Here is a 15,992-nt window from a genome sequence, read left to right as displayed (position 1 = left end):
GTGAACGCGTGTGTTTGTACGTGTGTGGGAGTGGCTGTAACTAAGCACTTCGTGTTAATTTCGATGTGTTTGTGCGGGCAAAGTGGGTGTTTGTTTTTAATTGGCGTAAAATAAATGTGTGTGTGTGTGTGTGTGTGCGCGTGTGTGTTTGATAGTGAGAGACTGGGGCAAATAGGATGAGGGGGGGGGGGGGGACAGGACTGAAAAAGAGCAAGCACATGTGTATGTGTGGACACTGTGTGTACGATCGTTTAACGAAAGCGCATTGAACATCTCACCGCATCAAAATGCAAACGACTCTGTTACCTGCCCGACCATATGTGACACGTCAAACAAAACACACAATCTCAGTTAATCTGCACACGTATCCTACACACACTGCACTGTCTTTTTCTGTTGTCTACACACACACACACACACACACACACACACACAATTAGATATATATAGCCCTGATCAAAACAGACAAATCATGCACGAAATACCGGGGTTCATCGACCCACATCATCCACCGAGTACACACACGTGTTCACAATGTTTGACAGCTGAGCGGCACCAAAATATCAAAGGCATGTGTGTAGGGATAACCTGTCACATCATAACACCCAGCGGGAATACAGCTGGTTGATAGTTGTTTCTTTTGAGTCTTCCGGCTGCAGTCTGTTTTCATAAACTAAATATGTTATGGATCCCGGCGAAAATCCAAAGGCTCCGGTGAATGTGACACACTTCAATGTTATTGTTTGTAAGGCACGAATGACCCGTGTTGTGTTATAATATATAGGGTTGTGGCTATGCGTCCAAACAATACAATTACTCAAAATGAGAAAGAGACTTCACAAGGTCCGAAATGCTCGTTGGGGCACTGAAGATGGCAAAACTGTCACTGAGTCGTCTCCTACTACATGACAACATGGCAGTATTGACTGTCCCACAAAGTGCACATGTTGGCCATATTGACCGTTCAAAGTGCAGTGGTTAGAACACAGCCTCAGTAACACACTTGTAAGCATCACCACCACATCACTTGACTGATAAACGTTATCGCGGCACTCTGAATCTGTCCCCCCCCCCCCCCCCCCCCCAAAAAAAAAGAAGCAATCAGCAATGTTCGCTAGAACTATCCCCATGACACTAATGTATTACCATGGTCATTGTTGTCTTCAAAACGAACCCCCTTTTTTTCCTGTTTTCCCCCGGCCACTGACTGAAATTCAAATCAGCAATGAACTCAAAGCAGCTTCAACTAACACAGTCAAGAGGTCTTTAATACAACCATGATACAATTAGGAGAAGTTTTAAACACGCGCGGGAACACGACAGTTTTGTACATTTGAACTTTTTTTTCCCATCTTACCCATTATCCAGGGTCGACATCTAAGGCTTTAAAAATCTGTACACAAAAACGCCAACATGAATCCGAGCTTAACAAGTAAAAAATAAAGAGTTTCATTATATTCATTCGCCGAGCCATTAAAAAAAATCCATGGATCGTTAAACGGCTTGTTTAGAAATCCTGTCCTTCCCGAGCTGTCTCCTCTTCCTTGCGCAAACATGTAGCCGACATTTCTGTTTTCAAAGTCGTAAGTCTGAGTCGTCCCATGTCCCTTTTTTGCGTGGGTGTGGCAACGTGTGCAGTGTGTGTGTGTGTGTGTGTGTGTGTGTGTGTGTGTGTGTGTGTGTGTGAGCGTATGCTGTATGTGTATGTGTGTTGGTGTGTATGTGTGTGTGTGTGTGTGTTAGCGTATGCTGTATGTGTATGTGTGTTGGTGTGTATGTGTGTGTGTGTGTGTGTGTGTGTGTGTGTGTGTTAGCGTATGCTGTATGTGTATGTGTGTTGGTGTGTATGTGTGTTGGTGTGTGTGTGTGTGTGTGTGTGTGTGTGTGTGTGTGTGTGTGTGTGTGTGTGCAGAACAGCACTGAGACTGAACACTGTGTGTATGTGAGTACGATCGAAAGAGAACACCCTCCTAAAACCACCGACCGCGGAGATGGCAATCATTAATATCATGTTGTGACACACCGGTATTCGACAACTACGACAGTTATCAAAGCATACAGAAATACGATCCACCTTTCCATCTGTGATTTACGTTAAATTTATATAAACGTATCGATAGAAATAAATGTACCGCACCAGTGTGAAAATACAACAAATATGAAACAACTTCAACAACAGCATTAAAAAAAAAAAAAAAAAAAGGATTCAACACATTCACACACATTTAGAGTTACTTCCCTTGACCACATCACATCAAACCAGACAAACATTAGCAGAAAGAAAACACAAATAATGGATAACACGAAAATCGTACAAAATCAACAGAAAACGAACATATGGGACAGCATCCTTCATGTACAATGATGCACGTGCCTTAGGGGAATTTCCAGACGCAGACACACATCCGAGACACAGACACACACACTGACACAAACAAAGACACGCCGGCAGGTTCGCTTCTGAAGCCAACGTGTGCATGAAGACAAAGATGACCCACAGAAGAACTGGGATCTGGGTGTGTGTGCGCGTGTGTCAAGAGACAGAGAGAGTGGACGGGGTAGAGACAGAGGCCTACGGTCACGGGTACCTGTATAAAGAAGTGGTTGCTCGTGGTCCCCCAACGTAAGGTGTGGAAGCAGGTCCAGCTGACTTCACTCCACTGTCTTGTGGGCATACTATCACCGCGGGAAAATACCAGTCTCGAACTGCACTTTTCAAACCCCCTCAGCTTAAATACTCCCTCACGAACCAGCTGGAGCCTATGAATATTCATTAACCCTCTCTCTCTCTCTTTCCCTTGCATGCGGGCGGAGCTTTTCACCCTAAAATAAAAAAAAAAAACCAACAAAAAGCGAAGTCAGCGCGAGCATGGGAAAGACACGCGCGCGGCACACACACACACACACACACACACACAGGCAGCTGAAAACGTGGAGAGGGAGAAAAATGTGTGGTGTGTGGAAACGCGAAACGACGGCAGCCGGTGCAGAGGGAGTGGGTGGCACACAGGGGGCGGAAGGGGAAAGCAGAGGCAGGGAGGGAGGAGAGGAGCGGCGGTGACTGGGGGTGAGGCTGTGAGGGAGGCTGTTATTGATGAGGGCACCACCCCCTTCCCGTCCACTCACCAACCCTCTCCCTCACCCACCCCTAACTCCCCAATATCTGTATGTGTCACATGGTGGAGCGGTGACGACGAAGCTACTAGCGTAGTATCAAACCCAGCACTGCCGAGCTGTCATCCGAGACGGCCGTGACGTAGGTTTCCATACATGTTGGATGGGCAAGACGATGCTGCGAAAGTCTCTCGTGCAGTTTGCCTCTGGATTTCCCCGGACACTGAGTGCGTTAGTGTGTGGCCGGAATAATGTAGATAGAAAAACCGCTAAAGTGACGCAGCGAAAACTCCGATTTGAATAATCAACTGAAGAAGAAGAAAAAGGAGAAAGAAAGAAAGTTTAAAGGATACATAGAAATATGAAAAAACTGGTTCAACTGGTTAAAACGGAAGGTGGTTTGTCACACACACACACACACACACACACAGGTTGAAATTGGAAAGCCGCGAGTACTGTGAACTTGATAAAAAAAAAAAATATATATATATAAAGATTTTTTTTTAAAGAAAAGCCGCGGTATCTTTGGACAGACTTGTAGTGAACTGTAGTAAACACACAGAACACCACTGAAACAAGTACATGTACAGTAACTTGACTGTCAGTCCCACAAGGACACACAACTTAGGTCCTTGCCTTTCTGGCATCTCTGATCTGGTTTCACTACTGAAACGTGGCCTGTCTGCGCTTTGAAAGTGAAACTGAAATAACTATAGTCACAGAAAATAAAACTAAGTGATAAAACTAAACGACTTTATTCAGATCTTAGTTTTGTTAATTGAAATTAATGTATGATCACGTTTAAACTTCTAGCTATGAGATCAGTCACTGACATACTTAGTATGCACATATGTATCAGGACAGGATTTACATAAGATCTTCTTGTCCCGTGTTCAGCTATAACTGTGTTGTATTGTGACATCATGTCCCAAATGAAATACTGTTCAAACAGAAACAAACTAAACTTCCTTTGTTGTCGCGCATAAGATATAATATCCATTCTGATTATACTGAATTTTGAAAATAAAATAAATAAATAAATAAATAAATAAACACAGAAGATGGCGGTGAGAAACTAGACGAATCTTCATGATAGGTGGCAACTTAAATTCCAGATCCTTTCGACCAAGAAAAAGAGGACAAGGAAAACGTGCCCTGGGCATGTCACAACAGGTCACACTAAGAACCATGTGTTGATTCTTCTAAAAAAAATAATTGCCCTGAGGCGCTGATGATCTCTTGCGATTTAAGTCTTGATATAGGATTTATCTAATCATGCTTCCGGGAATAGATTTTTCAGATATTTATTTGAATTTTGTTAAAGGGGCAAGAACAGGTGTGCGGGTTCATGCACCAAGCTTCGTTGTCCTTGTATGTGATGCGTTGTGTAACACCTGTCTTTCATCGTCAGTATCGTTCTTTCTTCTTCTTTTTTCCCCTAACAAAACGCGAGTGAACGATTTTCAACGTTTACTCAATTTAACCCAGTTCCTGTCTAACTGAATACTTGCCAAGACCCTGCCACATACAAAGTGTTGCCGGGGTAAGGGGAGAAAAGAAGAAAGACTGACACTGACAGACAGGATGGAGAGAAAGAACGGAGGAGAGAAACGTATGCTTTCTTTGAGAAGGACAGATTCGTGACTGGTTGATCACGTGTTACAACACTATTGTTTTAGCCGATTTTGTCTAAATGCTATTACCACAGGCAAAATCATCCCCTCTCTCTCTCTCTCTCTCTCTCTCTGTCTCTCTCTCTGTGTCTCTGTCTCTCCCTCTCTCTTGATGGGTCTGACTGTGGGGTATTCTTTGGTTCCGTTTTGCACTGTAGGCATTTTAGCTGATATGGATTAGCGACGACAGATTGCAATTTTTTTTCTTTCTTTTTGCTCTGGCTAACATATCAGTTTTTCAGCAACTAGTTTTCAGTTGTCTTCTCCCATCGACTGCTTCTGCTAATAAGTGCTAGATATTAACTGATGTGATGGATGTGTGAGTAAGCATACGGTAGCGTACACGTCTTTATTCGCGCCCACACGTACCTGCGTATGTGTGCTTGTGATTCAGTGTGTGCGTGTGCGTGTGCGTGCGTGTGTGTGTGTGTGTGCGCGCGCGCGCTTTGTGTCTGTCTGTTTGTCTGTCTGCCGGTGTGGAGACAGGATATAAATGAATAACTGTTAGCGTCTGTGCACTAACAGTGAGCAGAACGTGATATGGTATGATTTAACTCAGTCAAGCTCAGTCATGAAGGGGCGTGTATAGATTTCGTTTTCCAAGCGACCGGACATGAGACTGATGACAAACCGAAGCAGATTTACACATGTCACAAACGCGCGAGTATGGTCACGATGATTTCACATCATGAACATTAACATTTTACGTGGCACACGTACACAGAACAGAACAAGAACAGTGTGTGATGGTCTGAACGTGACCACGATATTTTTCCATGGGTCATAACACTGCACAGTCACGGCGACGGAACTTCATTTCTACATGTGGATAACATCAACCAAATCCTTTCAACAAAAATCCCTATTTATCATTATATCAACTCCAAACATTTCTGCATGTAAATAACATCAACCAAATCCTTTCCACAAAAAATCCCTAGTTATCATTATATCAACTCCAAACATTTCGCATTTTTAACACTTGAATGTCGGGTGATGTATCACAAAAAATCTCAGTCAAGCCTGTTTTAAAATCTGTCCGTCCACTCTGCAAGATCTTGCACGTGGTCGTGGTAGCGACGGCCGCTCAGAGGGTAGCGTCACTTGCCGGTAGCCATCTGTCATATCTATTTTAAGATGTGGACCTGCAGCTTTTCAGACTCAGACTTCACGGATGTTTAACCCACTTTTTCAGGATATGTCAACGGCTGTCGGGTCCGACCCCCTTTCCCGGACGGCCGTCATGAAGCTGTCTTCGAGGAGGAAAAGTCTGGGGAGAGAGAGAGAGAGAGAGAGAGAGAGATTCCAAGCCTACTGGACCACAAAAAAGGAAGAAGAAAAAAACACTGCGACGAGCTTTGTGACACTACCTGAACTAGCAGCATCCTGTAATAAATCAGGCGGGGAAAGTCAGTCCCTTCATGCAGAACACAAAAGATGTACGTAAAAGTCACTGTGCACAAGTTAAGTAGACTGAGGAGGAGAGGCAGGAAACGTCGTGTGGACGATATAATTACCGTGCTTTTCCTTATCTAAATAATGAAGGTGTGGTTTTCCACTGTGACAAAAAAGATTAACCGAGGGAGGGAGGAGGGGTGGCGGTGGGGAGATGAGGGGAGGGACTAACCTGTTCGGCTGTACTGAGAGGTGTGCTTGGCAGTGTGGCGAAACGATGTTCATTCATTGCTGTGGGGTCTGTTCTGACGTGCAGGTTTCTACCGGTCCTGTCAGTGATACTGACGATGATTATGGTGATGACGGCAACAACGACGACGAAGATGGTGAGGAGGAGGGAGATTAGGGTGACGATGATGATGGTTGCGAATGAAACCAGTTATAGCTGGTGACATTCTGAACATTATTCAGGCTATCGTTGAAAAGTAAGGTGCTGGAAGACAGAAAGGAGTGGTGTGCGACAGACAGACATATATATATGTATAGAGAGAGAGAGAGAGAGGGGGGGAGAGAGAGAGAGGCGCCGACTTTACAAGCAACTGAAAAACTTCTTGAATAAAGAAATACACAGGACAAGAAAATAAAAGGGACAAAAACACTCAGTTCCTGGGCGGATGCAGTCATTACAATCACTGTCTTCTTCTGTTTTTCTTCACCCCTCTCCCACATCCCCCATAAAACGGGGATAGAGACAAAAGAAACGAAAAAGGAGGGGTTGGGGAGAGAAGCTGTATAAAGGGGGTGGGTGTAGGTTTTTTTCTTTTATATAACTGTAGCGGACAAAAGAAAAAATCACAACAAGAAAAAGATATAGAAGACAGCGACTGAGACAACATATCATTGAGGGAGAAGAAAGAGAGAAAGAAAGAAAGAAAGAAAGAGCAAGCTACTGGCATAGATTTTCGAGAGGGCGTGGATGCTGTTTTTCACCGCAAAACACCCACATAACTCCACTGTCGGCGGAGCAACCTAAGCTACAGAGTACAATCACAAAACAACAATGGGCGAAAATGGGGACATGAAAGCGGAAAGAAAAAGTGTCGGAAAGAAAGTCAGGAAGAGAGAACTGTGGGAGGAACTACCATCTATTTCGTGTGTGTGTGTGTGTTTGTGTGTGTGTGTGTGCGTGTGTGTGTGTGCGTGTGCGTGCGTGCGTGCGTGTGTGTGTGTGTATGTGTGCGTGTGTATGTGTGCGTGTGTGTGTGTGTCCGCGCGCGTGTGTGTAGCAAAGTAGAGGATAGAATAAAAAACGAGAGAAACTTCATCTATTTCCTATTCCCTTCGTCCCATCTGTAGTGATGATCTCCATGAGTTACTCGACTCGATCGTATCACTTGACACCCACCATCAACTGCTTGTGGATGCACGCACAGAGAGAGAGAGAGGGGGGGGAGAGGGATGGATGGAGGGAGAGAGAGAGAGAGGGAGGGAGGGTGATGGGGAAACAGAGACACGAACATGACGACGTGGTAAGAGATTTCAGTATGATGTACGCGCGCGCATATACACACACAAACATGCATGAATGCACACACGTACAGAAAGTAAGAAACAGTGTGTGTGTGTGTGTGTGTGTGTGTGTGTGTGTGTGTGTGTGTGTGTGCGCGCGCGCGCGCGTGTGTGTGTGTGTGTGCGTGCGTGTGCGTGCGTGCGTGCGTGTGTGTGTGTGTGTGTGTGTGTGTGTGAGCAAACGGGGATGATAGGTAAAATGATTGACGAAGCACTTGCGCATTTCTCTCTCACATATCTCTCCTTCTCTCCCAGACTGTTCTTGACACAATTATCGTATGCCGCGCACGGCATTCTTGGCTTTAACTCAGAGACAGAAATCACAAAGAAGTCAGTCACAGACAGTCAGGCAGTCAAGAGACCGGCAAGCCGTGGGGCAGACAGATGAGAGAGATCGATACAGGAACGGGGTATTTACACTTCATGTAATGCTCAATACCAGATGAAACTTTGTTTGTTTGCTTGTTACTTTGTCTGCATTCAGTATGCAGTAAATGTGGCGTATTTTTGGCTTTCTCTATATTTGAATTTGCCATCCACGCCAATGTCGATGATTCTATGACACCATCTCATGCAAGTCATAGACACATCTGTCCATCTCAGCTCCAGCCTCCCACTGCCATTCTCCATCTCTAACCAAACAGAGAGAGAGAGAGAGAGAGCTGTTTGTGTACAAACTTTACAGTAAAACGCCCTGCAATTAGTAAAACGTTTTTCAAGATGTTTCATGCTCCAAGAAGGTCGACGATATGCAAGTTTCAGTGTGACAGTTTATTTCAACGATAAATCAATGGGTCTAACGAAATCCGTTCTCGGTCTCACCGGAGGACACTCAACTACAGTCAGAAAAAAAAACACCAAGGTCCAGAACCCTCTTAAGGCTATAGGGACAGTGAATTCATAATCATTCACTGCCGTGAGTTCAGGGCTCGACATGTGAAGGCAAGGCCCAATCCTCTGCGTCCGCCAGTTCTACTTTTCCCCGACCCGCGATGTCATGTTCCCATTCATACCTGGGAGGTGTGAGAAAATCGGAGTAAAGTGCCTTTCCCAAGGACACATCACCACGCCGAAACGCGTTCTCGAACCTTGATCACTGGTGAGCACTAGGTCAGAAGTCCAACGCCAAACCGATTCGGGCACTCAGCTCTGCTAACTTGTAATATTTTCCGATACCACCGAGCAAGATCGAAGCATACACACGCAACAGGTGTCGTCGAACACAGGGACAGAGGTCTCGTGTCGAAATTGTCCGCGGCGCGATTTTATTGTGCGGCCGTCACAGTTGTACATCGTTCGTTATTCTAACTTAATGGACAAGGTAATAAGTTAATTAACTGTTGACAAAGCAGCACCGCAGTTATATCACGTGCAAGAAACAATGGGAAATAATAGACACACACTGCCGTTGTGCTCGTGTATACACCCCATCCCAATAGGAATACACGAAGAGAGAGAGAGACAGGCAGACAGACAGACAGACTGAGATAGACTGAGACTGAGAGACAAGGACATAAGGAAAAAAACGGACACGCAGACAGACAGACAGATAGAAATGTTGAAAATATACGTATGGTTCTGACTGCGGTTATCCTTTCAACACATCATTTTTAGCGATCGTTAAACTCAGCATTCCATATTATATTCAAGTGAACAATTCTGACTGTCTGAAGACAGAGGTACCTGGACAGCGTGTGCTCTGTAACAAACCAAGGTATCACAGTATGTGAACGCCAAGAACAGTTTCAGTTTCAGTTTCACTTTCTGAAGGAGGCGTCACTGCGTTCGGACAAATCCATACACGCTACACCACATCTGTTGAGCAGATGCCTGACCAGCAGCATAACCCAACGCGCTTAGTCAGGCCTTGAGTGCATGCTTACATATTTGTGTACCTATGAAAGTGGATTTCATTTTACGTAATTTCGCCAGAGGACAACACTCTCGTTGCCATGGGTTCTTTTTCAGTGCGCCAAGTGCGTGCTGCACACGGGACCTCGGTTTATCGTCTCATCCGAAAGACTAGACGCTCAGTTTGATTTTCCAGTCAAACTTAGGAGAAAGGGCGAGAGCGGGATTCGAACCCACACCCTCACAGACTCTCTGTATTGGCAGCTGAGCGTCTTAACCATTCTGCCACCTTCCGCCAAGAACAACGGTGACTGAATAGACCACGGGAATTGTTTTCAACATCATAACAAGTGTCTGGCAACTGTCAGCAACAAATTAATAGTTCAGCTTTATTGCACACACGTTTTGCCTCTTTCTACTTACAGTTTCATATTTCTCTGGCAAAACAGACTTAGACATAAACTCACAAAAAGTTTAGAACCAAGTCTTAAAAAAAAATCGCCAATTCTGTCGGGTCTTTTTCAACAACCATCACGCACCTACCTGTAATGATAGTCTTCTTATAGAAGTGAAATCATACCTCCAAAGAACCAGCTAGCTCTCACAGCCACAGACGGACCACACTCTCCGCTCTGTCCTCTATTTTGTCCGCCACCGGAATATAAATGATGAAGCCATCACCTCCAAATCTTAGTCAGAGCAGTCTTTTTGCCTATGAAATAAGGGAGGGGTAAGAAACTGAAGGAACAAGGGAGGAGAGAGAGGGGGAGAAAGAGGGAGAGAGAGGAAGTTGTGGGAAGCGGTTAAGAGACAGTGATAGGGTGGGGGAGAGAGAAAGGGTAAGGTCGCGGTTGGGAGAGGGGGTTGGGGGTGTGAAAGAAAAGACTAAACGCCCCCTACAGGGAGGCCCCCCCCGCCCCCCTGCCTCTCTCCCTTGCCCACCAACACCCCCCCAAACTGACAGGTCGACCTCTGAAGAAGACAACAGCCTCGCTTGTTGTCCTGCACCATTTTGGGTGTCACCTTCCCTGTCTGTTGTTGTCTTGTGCCCTGTTGGCCTGGTGGAGATGGGACGGTGTGGAGGAGAGGGGGTGGGGGGGTCCCAGTCACTGACGCCCAGAGAAAGAAATAGAAAAGGAGGAAACAAAAAGAAAGAAAAGAAAGAAAAGAAAAACCTCGTGGCTGGGTGTCCTTCCCGTGCCGTTTCCACCAACAACCTCCCTGTCTCCCTGTGATGGCCGAACTCTGTCCATTCACTGATGATGCTGTTTTCTTCCCAACCCAACCCCGAAACTCTCCCCTCCTCTCCCATCCCCTCGTAACCATCCCCCTACACCCTACCCCCATTTTCTCTCTCCCTCTCTCTCTCTCTCTCCAAGGTCTTTTCTAGCCTTTTGTGTTCCGGTTGACCCTGTTCATTTTCTTCGTCCAGGTATTTGTAGGACACACACACACACGAGCGTGCGCGCGCGCGCGCGCGCACCCTTTCCCTCTCTCTCTCTCTCTCTCTCTCACACACACACACACACACACATACACACACACTCTCTCTCTCTCTCACGCATATATATATATATATATATATATATATATATATATATATATATTCAAATATTTTACAAGCTAAGTTTAAACTCCGAAATGACTCTTAATTCCTGATGACATTTTCCTTTTGTTGCCATTGGTGGTCGTGGTATTGTTGTTGCTGTTGCAGGTTTCAAATAATAATAATAATGGATACTTGTATAGCACTCAAAAAAAAACTTCCGTGGGTGTATTACAAAACACACGATATGATACATAACACATTACATCAATGGTGCACATACACACCAAAATGTACCCAGCAAAATATACACACAAACACTATGCATACATACACATAAACATGCATATGCACATAGATATACAGGTACAGTTTCTGCATGCCAAACGACTTGTAGTATCCGCACCTGTCCTGTATGCACCTGTGCTGCGTTTTCATATTCCCACTAGCGATCTTTCATATGTTGCGCTATATCTTTTACCAGCTCGATACTGTTTATTGACGAGGAGGTGGGCGTTGAGGTTTTGTTGTTCAGTTGTTGTTGTTGTTGTTGGTCAACGTGGTGCGCTTACATGAAGAGGTGGATAGAAAAGGGGAGGAAGAGAGACAGAGAGAGAGAGCGACAGGCAGAGACACAGAGACAGGGGAGAGATGGCGGAGAGGGAAACACAGAGAGAGATGGCAGAAAGCCAGTCTCCCGTGTCCCCTATTTTCAGGAAGATCAGGATGTTATAACGTTTTCGGCCTTGTTCCCGGCCTTTCATGCAAGATAATGCAAGATAAAATGTCACTTATGTCTGGAACAGTGAGAAATGAACACTCTTATAATCATCGCTGACTTCTGTGGAGGGCGTCGTTTCAAACAAGAATTTATCTAAGTTTAAACTTTACGATGGGCCTCAGTATCATGTTGATGATTAACGTCTGAAGGAAAAGGTCTTACTTACGCGATGGCAGAGGATTGGGGGGATTTCCGGAAGGTAAATCATCAGATTTGTTCAGAGATGATATGGGTGGGGTCTCTCTCTCTCTCTCTCTGGTGTGTGTGTGTGTGTGTGTGTGTGTGTGTGTGTGTGTGTTTGTGGGTTTGTTTGTGTGTGTGTGTGGGGGGGGGTTTGTGTGTGTGTGTGTGTGTGTGTGTGTGTGTGTGTGTGTCCCCCTCTCTCTTCCTTTCAATCTGCCTTTCTCTTTCTCCTTTCACTATGCAGTGCAGTAAATGTTTATTCATGTATCCATAATTTATGAATGTACACACACACACACACACACACACACACACACACACACACACACACACACACACACACACACACACACACACACACATCTGTATATATATAGCTGTATTTTACTTTCTTCTTTCCCGTAGTTCTTCTTCTTGTTCCCCCACCTCGGAAAACAAAATTGATTCCTTCTCTTTCACATCCACCCATCAAAGGAAAAAGCGGAGATGGGACGAGGATGACCAACTGAGACTGAGAGAGAGAGGGGAAGGCAGGGGGAAGGGAGAGAGAGAGTGGGGGAGGGAGAGACACAGAGAGAGATAGAGAGAGAGAGAGGGGGGGAGACAGGGACAGAGACAGGCACACAGGGTCAGAGAGACGAGGAAGAACAAGATAGCTTAAGGTCACTATACGAAGGGTATATTTATGTGCCATTCATCACACTAAAACGGACAAACTGGCTCTTATAAAAGAAAATTAACGCAAAAAACACACAGAATACAGTGTGCAAATGAGAAAGGTAATGGATGATGTGGTATAAATAACCGAGAGATCAAGGGAAACAATGTAGCCTGTGTGTGCGTGAGTCATTGTTACATGAGCCCCATTTCCTCTCCCCGGAACAGGTCTTCACATTTCCGCCTGCCCCCCCCCCCCCCCCCCACCACCCCACCCCCCCTCTCCTCACCCATCCTCCCCCAACGGTCCCCTCCCCATATAACTCACTTCCTTCGTCTTTCCTTCTGACCCGTTTCACGGAATGACATTCATTTCAACCGCAGACAGTTTGAAACATGAGGCAGGATTATGACCTGAGGAGTAAATGGGAAGCAGGAAACAGCTGGGAACAGTTCAGAAGTACAGTGGGGTCGGTTATTTCTGGCAGTTTGGGTGAATAAAGCTAAAATAGTTTGGAAAATAAAGGGGGAAAAAAAACAACCTGACATATATATATTCATGATTTTTTTTTAAATCGCTGAATGTATCTATATATCTTGTTCGTAAATTTCGATTATGGTGCCCTGTGGTTTTAAGTTTTGAAACCATTTACCCCACATACTGATGTCAATTGTCAGCGCTCCGGATCCTTGTGTTAGAGAAGTATAGCGCATTATAAATACCCATTATGATTACTATTATCATTATCATTATCATTGTTCTCATCATCTTTAACTAGTTTAGTTACTTTATCTGGGATATCTATCTCTGTCAGTAAAGCCAGTCTCCTAAACCGGAAATTCAGATGCATTGAGGCCAGAGAACGAGCGGAGGTGACAAGGATAAGAGTTATGCCCATTGTGAATAAATCATCCAAAATTCGAGATAAAAAATACAGTGGGCATTGCAGTCATACACGTAAGGTTGTGTGGCTGTATTGACAACTCTTCTGGCTACAGTTAGATTCGTGTCTGTATCGACAACGTGCCACACACCGATTTTGTGTTTTTTGTAAACCCAGGCCTTTTTTTTGTCATTATGCCACGCTCAGTTTCAGTTTCAGTTTCACTTTCTCAAGGAGGCGTCACTGCGTTCGGACAAATCCATACACGCTACACCACATCTGTTGAGCAGATGCCTGACCAGCAGCATAACCCAACGCGCTTAGTCAGGCCTTGAGTGCATGCTTACATATTTGTGTACCTATGAAAGTGGATTTCATTTTACGTAATTTCGCCAGAGGACAACACTCTCGTTGCCATGGGTTCTTTTTCAGTGCGCCAAGTGCGTGCTGCACACGGGACCTCGGTTTATCGTCTCATCCGAAAGACTAGACGCTCAGTTTGATTTTCCAGTCAAACGTGGGAGAAAGGGCGAGAGCGGGATTCGAACCCACACCCTCACGGACTCTCTGTATTGGCAGCTGAGCGTCTTAACCATTCTGCCACCTTCCTCCGCCACGCTCAGCATGGTCCTGTTCACGCATAAACCTCTCTCTCTCTCCCCCTGTGTGTGTGTGTGTGTGTGTGTGTGTGTGTGTGTGTGTGTGTGTGCATAAGACACGGACAAGCACACACACCTGGCGTCGACGTTCTCTCCAACCGATCCCCCACGCCATATCCCTTCACACCCCTTGCGGCATATCTTCCATCTCTATTGGCTCTGGCTAGTTATAACTGGAAGTAATTACTACCATCAAGGGCGACGAATCGATCGAAACAAGCTATCGCATACTGTTCTCTCGCTACTAATGTAAACAACAAGTGGCTACATCAACCCATATGTCTCTTGGTTTCTGTGGTATCGGTGCTTTGGCTGGGTTGTGGTGAGGAAGTGTCGTGTAATGAGGTTTGCCAACAAAGCAAACATGATCATCAGCAGTTATTGTCCGATATGATGATGTCGAGTCCTGGCGTGGTGTCGAGAGACGTGGGGAAACAATGGGGTTTTGTGGGTTGAAACTCTCTCTCTCTCTCTCTCTCTCACACACACACACACACACACACACACACACACACGTGCACACACACGCGCACTCATGCAGGGGAGACAGACAAACAGAAATACAAAAGACGATGAGATGGGACAAAACAGCTACTGAGGAAAATTTACTCGTAATGAATGAACATGAGAATATGATTATAAGCAGCGACTGTAATTGTCATACCGAACAAATACAATGATCAGACACAAAAACAATTAGCGTAGACGTAATTCATTGTCAGCCAGCATTTTGTGGGCGTCATTTTCTCGCTAAATTTCCAGTTGAACTCTATACAATACCGACACCAAGAAACTTAACTTTTACAACTAAAACGAAACTTAAATGAGCAAAAAATAAATAAATAAAGGAAAGTGACAAGAGGAGGCAAAAAGATGAGATATACGGAATCAAGACATTGTTTCTTTGAGAACATGAGAACAACTGTACGTCCGTTGCACACACACACACACACACACACACACACACACACACTCACACACACACACACACACACACACACACACACACACACACACACACACACACACACACATATATATATATATATATATATATATATATATATATATATATATATATATATATATGAGCGTGCGCGCGTGCACGTTCACACCTGAAATGAATACAGACAATGTAAGCGTTAATTTCACACGTTGTTTAAGATTATGTTTCCAGTGAGGGCAGACAGTGGAAGAATGGCAACCAAGAATTATGACATGTATGGAAATACCCATCAAGCATATTTAAAGGGTTTGGGTGGACAAGTCGCTGTCTCTAATCGTGACATTCATGTGTCCTTCGACTTTCTTACGAAACCTTTTTAATTTGTCCTCTCTCTCTCTCTCTCTCTCTCTCTCTCACACACACACACACACACACACACACTCACACAAGCAAACACACACACACACCATCTGAGTGCGACAGAAACTTGCTCTCTTTGTTATAGCATTTCAACCACGCACGTGCCAGTTCCTAACAAGAATAATAATGATAATAAGTAGTAGTATCACAGAAATAATAATACAAAGAACAAGAAGAACAAAAAGGTGAAACACAACAAGAAGAACAAGAAAAATAGAATACAGAAATACTCTACATATTCCTGTATGTAAACTTCCTCTACGCGGACGAACAATGGCAACAATTGTATCATCTTTGGCTCAACCATAACTTCA

At 44.7% G+C, this 15,992-nt stretch overlaps 1 protein-coding gene across 1 annotated transcript in view; it reads right to left on the bottom strand.

The window, feature by feature from the left end:
* LOC143292542 (electroneutral sodium bicarbonate exchanger 1-like) overlaps positions 1–2,732 on the bottom strand; it is a 50,856-nt gene extending 48,124 nt beyond the window's left edge. The window contains 1 exon segment of the mRNA XM_076602940.1: positions 2,589–2,732. The gene's annotated coding sequence lies outside the window, so the exon portion shown is untranslated.
* Between the last annotated feature and the right edge of the window lie 13,260 nt (positions 2,733–15,992).

The sequence above is a fragment of the Babylonia areolata genome, chromosome 18 (assembly GCF_041734735.1).
Source record: "Babylonia areolata isolate BAREFJ2019XMU chromosome 18, ASM4173473v1, whole genome shotgun sequence".
NCBI lineage: Eukaryota > Metazoa > Mollusca > Gastropoda > Neogastropoda > Buccinidae > Babylonia > Babylonia areolata.
Note: the sequence above shows the minus strand (reverse complement) of the source record. Positions and strands in the feature narration are given on the sequence as shown.